Consider the following 9587-nt stretch of genomic DNA (forward strand, 5'->3'; position numbering starts at 1 on the left):
TGCTGACTCACAGTGACCAGCTGTTTCTGAGACCAATTGTTTATGGGAGTAGAAAGCCCAGTCTTTCTCCTTCGGAGCCACTGGTGGTTTTGAACTGCTGACCATAGGGATTGCAGCCCAACTTGTAACCCCTGCACCACCAGAAGTTGTCCCCAAAGTGCAGAAAGAATGAGTCCATCAGTCCTTGGAGTCCCAGTAGAGTCACTCTGAGTCCGCAGTGAGTCAACGACAGTGAGTTTGATTTGGTTGCTGTTGATTTGGAATTCCTGGACAAATAAAAATGGGCCTCACAGAGTTATCCAGTGTCCATTCCATCAGACAGTGCGGAAAAGTCTCCTCCTCTCTCCTTCGCCCCCTCTGTTTCTCTAAATAATTCATCCACTTCACCCATCTCCGTGGAGGCTTCCTGTGGCCTGGCATTGCACGGGGCTCAGTGGGAATCAGGCAGGGGGTAAAGTAGAGAGCCAAAGCCCGGGTTCTCACCAAACTCCCCATGAGGGGGACTGCAACCGTGCCACTAGGAAGTTTGCTTCCCTGTTCCTGGAGTTCTAGATACTCTGGGCCAGAGAGAACAGTTAAGGCAAAGGTAGAGGCTTGCTCAACACCAGCTTCCTTCTGAGAACTGCATGGCCGTGGTGTCAGTCTCCCTCCGATCCCCCAGAGGAAGAACAGTGGCTCTCCTTGTCCTGAGGGCGGGGGAGGGGGGTTGTTGGAGTGGGGTGCAGCCCAGAACAGAGGGGCAGTTATATAGGCCTTTCCGAGAAACCAACTGTCCTTCCTATGGGTGGCAGGATAATGCCCAAATTCTTTGGTCGCATTGGTTTCTTGGCCATGATTCTTAACTGAGTCCTCGATTGAAGAGCCCAAGCGTGGTCGTCGAGTCATGTCACTAGAACCGGGCTCCTCCACGACATTTTCAGTAGCTGACATTTCAGAGCCGGTGGCCCAGGGCATTGCCAGGCCTTTCTTTCATGGCCCATTGTTGTTGTTGGGTGTAGCTCAGTTCGTTCTGACTCACAGCGAGCCTGTGGACACCCGAATGGAAACCCCCCGGGCGGGCACCCTCCTCACAGCTGTTCCTGCGTGGGAGCCCAGCGTTGCAGCCCCTGTGTCAGGCCATCTCCGAGAGCCTGCCTCGAGGGCAGCACTAGGTTCTCAACCTGTGGGTCACAACCCCTTTGGGGGCCGAACACCCCTTTCACCAAGGTCGCCTAAGGCCATTGGAAAACATATTTCCGATGGTCTTAGGAATGAGACCCAGCTTCTCTATCTGTCTCCAGGCGGGTCCTCTCACATGCAGATATGCTGATCTCATGAGAAAGAAGCCATCTCAACCTTCACACTGACGTTGACTTTTCACACATTTTACTGCCGTGAAGTGTAGCAATGTAGTTTGCAGTTGTTATAAGGCTGTTACCCATGCTACACCATGCTTCAAGACAAAATTTCACTTATTTGTCCTTAGAAATAAATATTTCACAACATATAATTACATATTGTTTTTGTGATTCATCACTATGCTTTCATGATGTTCAATTTGTAAAAATAAGAATATATCCCGCATATCAGATATTTACATGATGATTCATAACAGTAGCAAAATGACAGTGATGAAGTAGCAACAAAAATATTGTTATGGTTGGGGTCACCACCACTTGAGGACCTGTATGGGAGGGTCGCGGGAGCATTGGGAAGGTGTAGAACCACTGCTCTAGACCAAGCCTGGGGTCTTTCTCCAGGGACTGAGCTCTCCTGACCACCTGTCCAAAGCACATGAGACAAAGCCTCACCTCCTGGTTTCTAAAGACCCATTCTGCATGGCTGTACTTCTTCCAAGACAGATTTATTAGTTCACGGCATTCCTGGGTGGATTTGAACCGCCCACCTTTTGGTGAGCAGTCAGGTGTGCCAACCATGTGTAACACCCAGGGACTTTGTGGGAAGAATCAAGCCTGGCAAGGCGCTGTTAGTAGCTGTGAAATCTCCCGTGGCTTCGGACAGCCCCAAGGGTGCAGAGCGGAACAGCCCCATAGGTGTCCAAGGCAGGCTGCCTGCCAAGCTGCCCCTGGCTAGGTTTGTACCGCCAACCCTGTGGCTGGGAGCGGAGGACGTCAGCATTTGCACCATCTCTCACTCATGGCTGAGTGGCTCCGTCTGAAGTGAGAACCCAAGTGGGACCAGGGTTCACACCCTGTAAGCCCTCCAGTGAGGCTTACTTTCTTTCATGTTTCAAAAAGATGAAGCCTGTCAGAATCTCTGTCTAGCTTGCCTCCCAAGGACCGGGGGAAGATAGTGTTTGGGAATTTGGGAGTACAGAACAAAGCTGAACTGTTTCTCTCCTCTCCTCTGTATGTCTGGGAAAGCCTTCCGGCCCCGCCCCCCGCATAAGGGCTCCATCCCCTGCCAGGGCCTGGCGGGCAATGCACACTGCAGCCACACTGACCTCCTTTCTGTACCCCAACAGAGCCCCAAGTTTCTCTCTTGCCCAGTGTGGGATGTGGCCTGCCTGTAGTCCTCCCTCTGCCTCCCCACCCCCCACCCACTTTTCAGGCTCCAGCTGAACAGAGCCTGCCTCAGGAAGCCCCACTGTGGCCCTTGGGACACTTACCCTGCTGCCCTGTTTCAGCGTCTCCCTCTCCTATTACTTAGGAGGCCCTGCGAGGGAGAGGGGGGCCAGGTGGACATTGTTCTCTGTGTGGCCCGGACAGTCTCTACAGAGCCAAGAAGAGCTGCTTGCTCATGGCAGTGTCCTCTCTGGGTGGACATTCTGGTCCCTCCTCCGCCCTTGTCCATCACACCCAACACACTCTCTCCCACCCCCATAACCCCCTCTACCCCCATAGCCCTGCCAGACTATCCTGCTTGTGTCCCTTTTCTCCATCCTCCCCCGGGGGCCAGGCCATTGGGCCCTCCCGGTGGTGGGCCCTAAGTTCTTCCCGTGGGTGCAAGATGCCCCTTGGGAGTCGCTGTGCAGCCTGGATGGCAGGGGTAGCAGTCTTTGGGCACAGGACCTTTACCAGGAAGTAGCGAAGCCAGATCCCAGATGTGGAACTGTCCCTGGCTCTGTCGCAGAAGTACAGCGTCCCCCTGTCTGAAATGAAAACTCAGCAAAATGCACATGTTGTTCAAGTGTTCCGTGATGTGACACCACCCCGCCCCCCGCCCACCACCACCACTCCTGCTCCCCTGCCACTCCATCACAGGAGCAGCCTGCATGTGTTTCCAAGGGAACCCTGGCAGCTCCATGAGTCTTGATGTGCTTGACTGGTGTGAGCAGAGGCTGCTGTGTGCCCCTGGGGGAGGGGGGCTGGCAAGCCATGAGGGAGGGCACTTGGGGGGAGGGGAGGGCTGGGAATGGCAGGGGGCATCTTGGCCTTAGAGTCTGGGCTATTTTAGGGTCAGGTCTTGGAGGATGGCTGGAGGCGACTAGAGGTGGCAGGGGCAGCATCGGGGGCTGGTTATGCGATGCTGTTGTGAACAGTGCTGGATAGGAAGAGCCCTGGGTGCAAGAAGGACTGGGTGGACTGGGGGTGGGGGTGTCCCTCCTAGAGGTGGGAGATAGAAGACCAAGAGGTTGGAAGGGTCAGGCTCAAGAGCAGGATGAGGTCACAGGAAGCCTGTCTCTCCTGAGAGTGAGGTCCTCCTGTGCAGGGCCAAGAGGAGCCCAGGGTGGCATCGCAGCCAGCCACCCAGCCAGCCAGCTCCCTCCATCTGAGGAGCCAGGACCTGACCTGTTGAAGAGTGGGGAGGGCAGGTGGGAGACAAGGCCATCTCTACTGGATACTATGTGGCTTTGGGCAAGCCAATCCATCTGTGCCTGTCCCCTCCCCCTCAGGGGGTACCATGGATGTCAACCTGCTCTGTCTTGGAAAAGGCAGGAAAACCAGACCTGTCATGGTGGGGATGATCATGCCACCTCTTAGGGTTGTGAGGCAGGCGTGAAATTGCCTGGAGAGCCTTGTGCGCTTGGAAGAGCTGTGTAGAAAGCATGGCTTGCTCAATTTCCTGATCATGCCAGGACAGAAATACCCCAAGTGGGTGGCCTACTGAGCAGAAATGTATTTCTCCCCATGTAGGTAGTCAGAAGTCTGAATTCAGGGCACTGACACGAGGGGGAAAGGGCCCTGGTGTCTCAGGGGGTTAACTGCTAGGCTGCTAACTGAAAAGCTGGCAGTTCGAATCCACCAGGTGCTTCTTCGGAGAACGGATGAGGCTGTCTTCTCTTGTAGCTAGTTAGAGCCCCAGAAACCCACAGGGGCAGTTCTGCTCGGCCTTCAGGGGTCTCTGTGAGTTAGAATCACTTGATGGCAGTGGGCTCAAGGAAGGAGACTTTCTCTCTGCCCTGGGAGAAGGTCATCTCTTGATTTCTTAGCACGCCCCAGGTGGTGTGATGTCTCACTTCCCATAGCTATGTTGCCCTGCTTCTGTCTGGCCTGCTCCTTGCATATCTCCGAGGTGACTGGTTCAAGATAGCACCACACTGAAATGGTCTCCTTCATGTAACAAAGAAGCCTTTCCCCCATCTGGGACTACACTCACAGGGAGAAGGGTTAGGACATAACACACGTGTGGACGGGGCAGGGCGCTGGAGAAGTACCATTGAATCATAACAATTACTGACACTGTTGCCATGCTGACTCTTGGTCTTAATGCATGTCATCCTTTAACCACCTGGTGATAGAATCCCAGCCTGCCTTACGGGTGGCAGCCAGGGGTAGAACCCAGGGGCCCGCCTTACGGATGGCAGCCAGGGGTAGAACCCAGAGCCCCTATGGCCGCAGCACTGTTCCACATGGACTTTTCCCGTGACGTCTTAGCTCTGCCTTGCTCTGTGACCTTGGGCCAGTCCCTTTTCTTGCCTGCCCTGGACTCTATCGGCAGGAGGGGAGGAGACACAGGGGGTGTGGGTTTGGTGATCGCTTCGTCTTTCAAGCTCTGACACTTGGTGGGTGGTTCAGGAAGGGGCCTTCCAAGTGGGGAAGAGGGCAGGGAGGGGACTATGTATGCCAGGTGTGGCAGAGGGGACAAACTTTTCCAGTGTCTCTGCTTCCTCGTCTGTGGGGAGGCTGGCAGGCTCCCCTTTGCCCTACAAGCTGTGGGGCCAGGGGAGCAGGTGATGCTCAGTGCAGCTTGAAATACTCACCAATCACTGAAGGTCACTAAGGCCTGAGTGCCAGGACTACCTGCCAGCAGTGGGTAGGGCCTGTCCTACCTCTGGTAGCCAATCCCAGAGGCCACAGCCTGTCTGACCCACTCTCCTTAGTCTCTATCCAGCCATCCTCGGCTCCACCCCACCCACCCCTTGGGCCAGCAGATCTGGGCAGCAGGCCTAGTCTGGGGGCCTGGGATGGGCTATTTCTAGATGTCCTCTTGGTCTCCTTGAACTGGGCATCAGCCCCGTCTGACCATTCACACACAAGCAGTTACTCATCACTCACTGAACTTGACCCCCACTGGCTTATGGCTGGCCCATTCCGGGTACTGACCACCAACAGCTGACCCAGACTTGGGCCCCGCCCTCACAAAGGTCAGAGAGGAGGGGGAGGTGTGAGTCTACAGACCAGGACAGTACAATAGGCACGCACTATCTCAGAGGCCATGGGACAGGGGCCCATCTCAGCCAGGAGGGGCTTCACCCTAGAGGAGCCTTTAGGCTGCTCTTTTTGTCAGGTGTGGAGCACGCGGTTGGAAAGGCAGGGGGCGCAGAATAGTCGGGAGGCATGCGACATCCCTAAGGCACAGCCTGGGAGCAGAGTGCAAGATGAGAGTTGGGGACCAGACAGGGAAGGGCCTGGAGCATCCTTGAAGAAGCTGGCTTTGGGGGAGTCACGGAGAGGTTTTGAGGAGGAGAGCATCATGCTGGGAAAGAGTCCCACAGGGCAGATGTATGGAGGCCGGGATGGAGATGGGTCAGGAGGCCATGCGGTTCTCCTGAGCTGCTTGGTCCAGGACGCCCACACTGCTGCCAGCAGGAATCGGGGATGGAGAATGGTGGTGGAGGGGCAGGTGGAGAGGGCCACATCTCTCCTAGTTCAACACCAGGCTGGACTTCGGCTCACATCCCTTCTCTGGCCAGAGCTTGCCATGGGAGGCAGGGAGCCATGGCCGTGATCCTGGATGCTCTATTACTCTGGACGAAGGGCAGAGTGGGCACCAGGATCTGGAAGTCTCTGAAATCAGCTGCTGTTCTGCTGTTCAGTGTTCCACACCGGCAGCCAGCTATGTGGGCTGGGTGGGGGCTTTGCATCTCTGCCTAAGCGGCTTCATCTGAGGAGTCTGCGCACTAGTGCACACCACGTGCGTGGACTGGAGCCTGACTCGGAGCTTCTGAGAGAAGGGGTGCGGGTGTTACCCCAGGTCCTGCCGAGGCACACCCGTGGGGGGTTGCCGCGTGGCCAGGGCAGCCCAAACAGGGCGCTGGGCCATTCAGACACACCCATGGTTTGGCAAAGCATGCCGGGATCAGGGCATGGTTGTCCTGGGGGAGGAATCTCAATCTTACTGCCATCGAGTCGATGCCAGCTCACAGTGACCCTCTAAGACAGGGTAAAACTGCCCCCCACTTCCCGTGCCCTCCCCGGGGGTCTCAGACTGTAACTGTCTATGGGAGTAGAGAGCAGGGTCAATTCTGAGAGGAGTTCATGAACGGATGGTTCATGTCAAGGACAAAGGCAGCCAGTCCAGAGTCCCTTCCCCTCACAGCACAGCAGAGACCTCCCGGGGCCTGGGGTGGGCACTCGGTTGGACTCAAGGTCACCTGAAGCGAAGCAGGACTCAGACTCACTCAGGGACACTGTGTGACCGCCCACCGCCATCGCTGCTCTTCCCTGGAAGCTGGGATTCCCTCGTCCCTCCCTGCCTGTCTGCCCAGGGGCTGTGGTCTGGCTGCGATCCACAGGGCTGAGCGCTTGGGAGAGCAGGGTCCTCTGCAAGCGACAGCGCGCCCCCTCCTGGAAGAGGGAGCGTGGGCCCCCCCCCCCCAGGCCTGCCCTCTGAGCTCCCTTACTGGTGCTCGCCAGAAACCGGCAAGGTGGGAGCGCTGCTGGGGAGAGGGTGCTCGGAGGCTGGGGTGGGCGCTGAGAACAACTTCAGAGAAAAGGCAGCCTAGCAGCAGGAGGGAGGGCCCAAGGCCAGGGACAAGGAGAAACTTAGGTTGCTGACAGCCAGAGGGCTATGACAGCCATCTGGATTCATCTTGGGGGTGTCCTGCAGTAGAGTAGCATGCATGCTGGGGTCAGCACCTCCTGTGCTCAGGTCCCCAGAACCCAGGTGTCAGCCTTAGGCCTTGTTCACCCCTGCCTCCTTCCCAGAGCATACATGGGAAAAGATCTGGTCTCCGAGTTTGTTGTTTGAAGCCCAGACTCAGTCCCCGAGACCCAGGCTCTGCTTGGGGGAGGCGGGAGCACAGTGGGATGGAGCCCCAGTGGGGAGCAGCAGACTGGGTCCCACTGCTGTGCTGGGTGACCTCAGATGGGAACAGAAGTCCTGCTGTCCCAGGGACAGCCCTGGGAGTCCTGTGTAGGGACAGGGGAGAGGAGCAACAGGGAGAACCCCCATTCAGGAGGCTCAGGAGGCTGTCTGGCTCGGGGACCTGGAGCAGCGCCTGTAATCCCCCTGGGCCTCAGTTTCCCCATATGTTCAAGGAGGTGCAGGGGGCAAAGATGGTGCGATCGGGGCTGTTTTTCATGTTAAGACTGTGGCACATCACAGAAACAACCCGGTTTCTTTGTGCGTTGGCTCACTCTTCATGCATTCTCATCAGAACTTTCAAGTTTGAAAATGATTAGAAGTTAGCCCTGGTGATGTAAGAGGTTATATACTGGGCTGCGATCCCCAAGGGCAGCAGTTTGAAACCACCATTACCTCACTGGAGAAAGACAAGGCTTTCTACTCCTATAAAGAGTTACCCTCTTGGAAACCCACAGGGCACTTCTAGCCTGATCTATAGGGTCCCTGTGGGTGGGCATCTCCTCTAGAGCAGTGAGTGAGTGACAGTCGCTTTCATCTGCCCTCAGCATTGCACTCAACCACAGCCCTGAGTGGTCCAATACAAAGAGACAGTAGAGAGACGCGGGAAAGGCCTAGGCCAGGTCTTTGGGGCATGGGCTTCTAGGGACACTTCTGAAGCAGCATGGGGACACTCCCATGGGCAGAGCCAGGGTTTCCTGCTCATGTTACTGCGAACCCGAGAGCAAGCAGAACAGGCATTCATGATATTCGGAATTGGGGGCTGCATTTTTGTGTACTCCCCAATAAAATCTTTGCTAAAATCTTTATAACTGGGTGTCAGAATCTGTCATTTTACCAGGCTGACTTGTTTCATCATTTTCACCACATTGTGTCCTAGATGAGGAAACCGAGGCACAGAAGCGTGAAGTCAGATGCCCAGGAGCGCACAGTGACAATTGGCTGGCAGTTACGAAGGGAATTGTTGACCCAGGCTGCTCTGCCAGTTGTTGGCATGACTGAACCTGGACACTGCCAGGTACTGTGGCTCGAGGGGCTCTGGGCACGGCCTTGCATGGCGCAGAGCTCTTGTGAAATGAAGGAAAAAGATGACCATGGGTCCAAGGACAGCTCCAAGCACCCCAGGAGGGCCACCAGTCTGGGTGCTCTCATGTGATTTTCATTATTACAAGGTGATGTTTGGGAACTGTCTGTTCCTTTGAACAACCAAAATGATGGCAGGTGTTCTTAAGTCATCTTTCATCTCTGCTATTAAGGCCACACTCTATGTGTGATGGTCCTGCTGACCTCAAGGCCAGTGGTTCCAAAGGACCAGCCACTGTGCGGGAGACTGAGACTGCTGTGGAAACCCGATAGGCCGCTCCACTCTCCCTCCCGGATGCTGGGGATCAACGTGATGGCAGTGAGTTAGGATTGGTTGTAGGATAATGGGTTAGATAATGGGCAGCCCTGCCAGTGGCTGGTGGCCAGTCCTTGAGGGCATCTCCCCAGTGAGATTGAAAGAAGACGTGCCCTGGCTCGGCTCTGAGCACCGGACTACCCGCACAGTAACCTGCAAACTGGACACACTGCCATCGAGCCCACGCCGACTCATGGCGGGCGGCCCTATAGGACAGGGTAGAAGTGTCCCCGGCTGCTTCTAAGACTCTGGGAGTAAAAAGTCCCATCTTTTTTCCACAAGTGGCTGATGATTTTGAATTGGTGGTTTCGAACTACCGACTTTTCGGCTTTTCGGCTCACAGCCCCATGTGTAACTACTATGCTACCAGGGCGCTGTCTATAATATAGTTGACTGTAATCCTGGGCTCTAAGAGGTCCAGTCATGGCAGAGGGAGGGGCAGTGGGACAGAAAGAACCTAACTGCTACAGGAAGGCTGATGGACTCCCTGCTCCATCCACCCAGCGTGTTTTGCATAGCAACCAGAACTCTGGACTGACTGGTTTACAGCAGAAGTTCGGCTCAAAGGTTATGATAGACCAGGCTTCTGTGAGTGCCAGCTCTCTCCACAGTCCTGGCCCAGCCCAGTGTTGTGCGCCAGGCTCCTGAAGAGGTTTGCTCAGCATCGACCAACCGGGTTCCCAACCCAAGGCTCTCACCTTGAAAGTTTCCGTTCCAAATG

The sequence above is a fragment of the Tenrec ecaudatus genome, chromosome 1, assembly GCF_050624435.1.
Source record: "Tenrec ecaudatus isolate mTenEca1 chromosome 1, mTenEca1.hap1, whole genome shotgun sequence".
Lineage (NCBI taxonomy): Eukaryota > Metazoa > Chordata > Mammalia > Afrosoricida > Tenrecidae > Tenrec > Tenrec ecaudatus.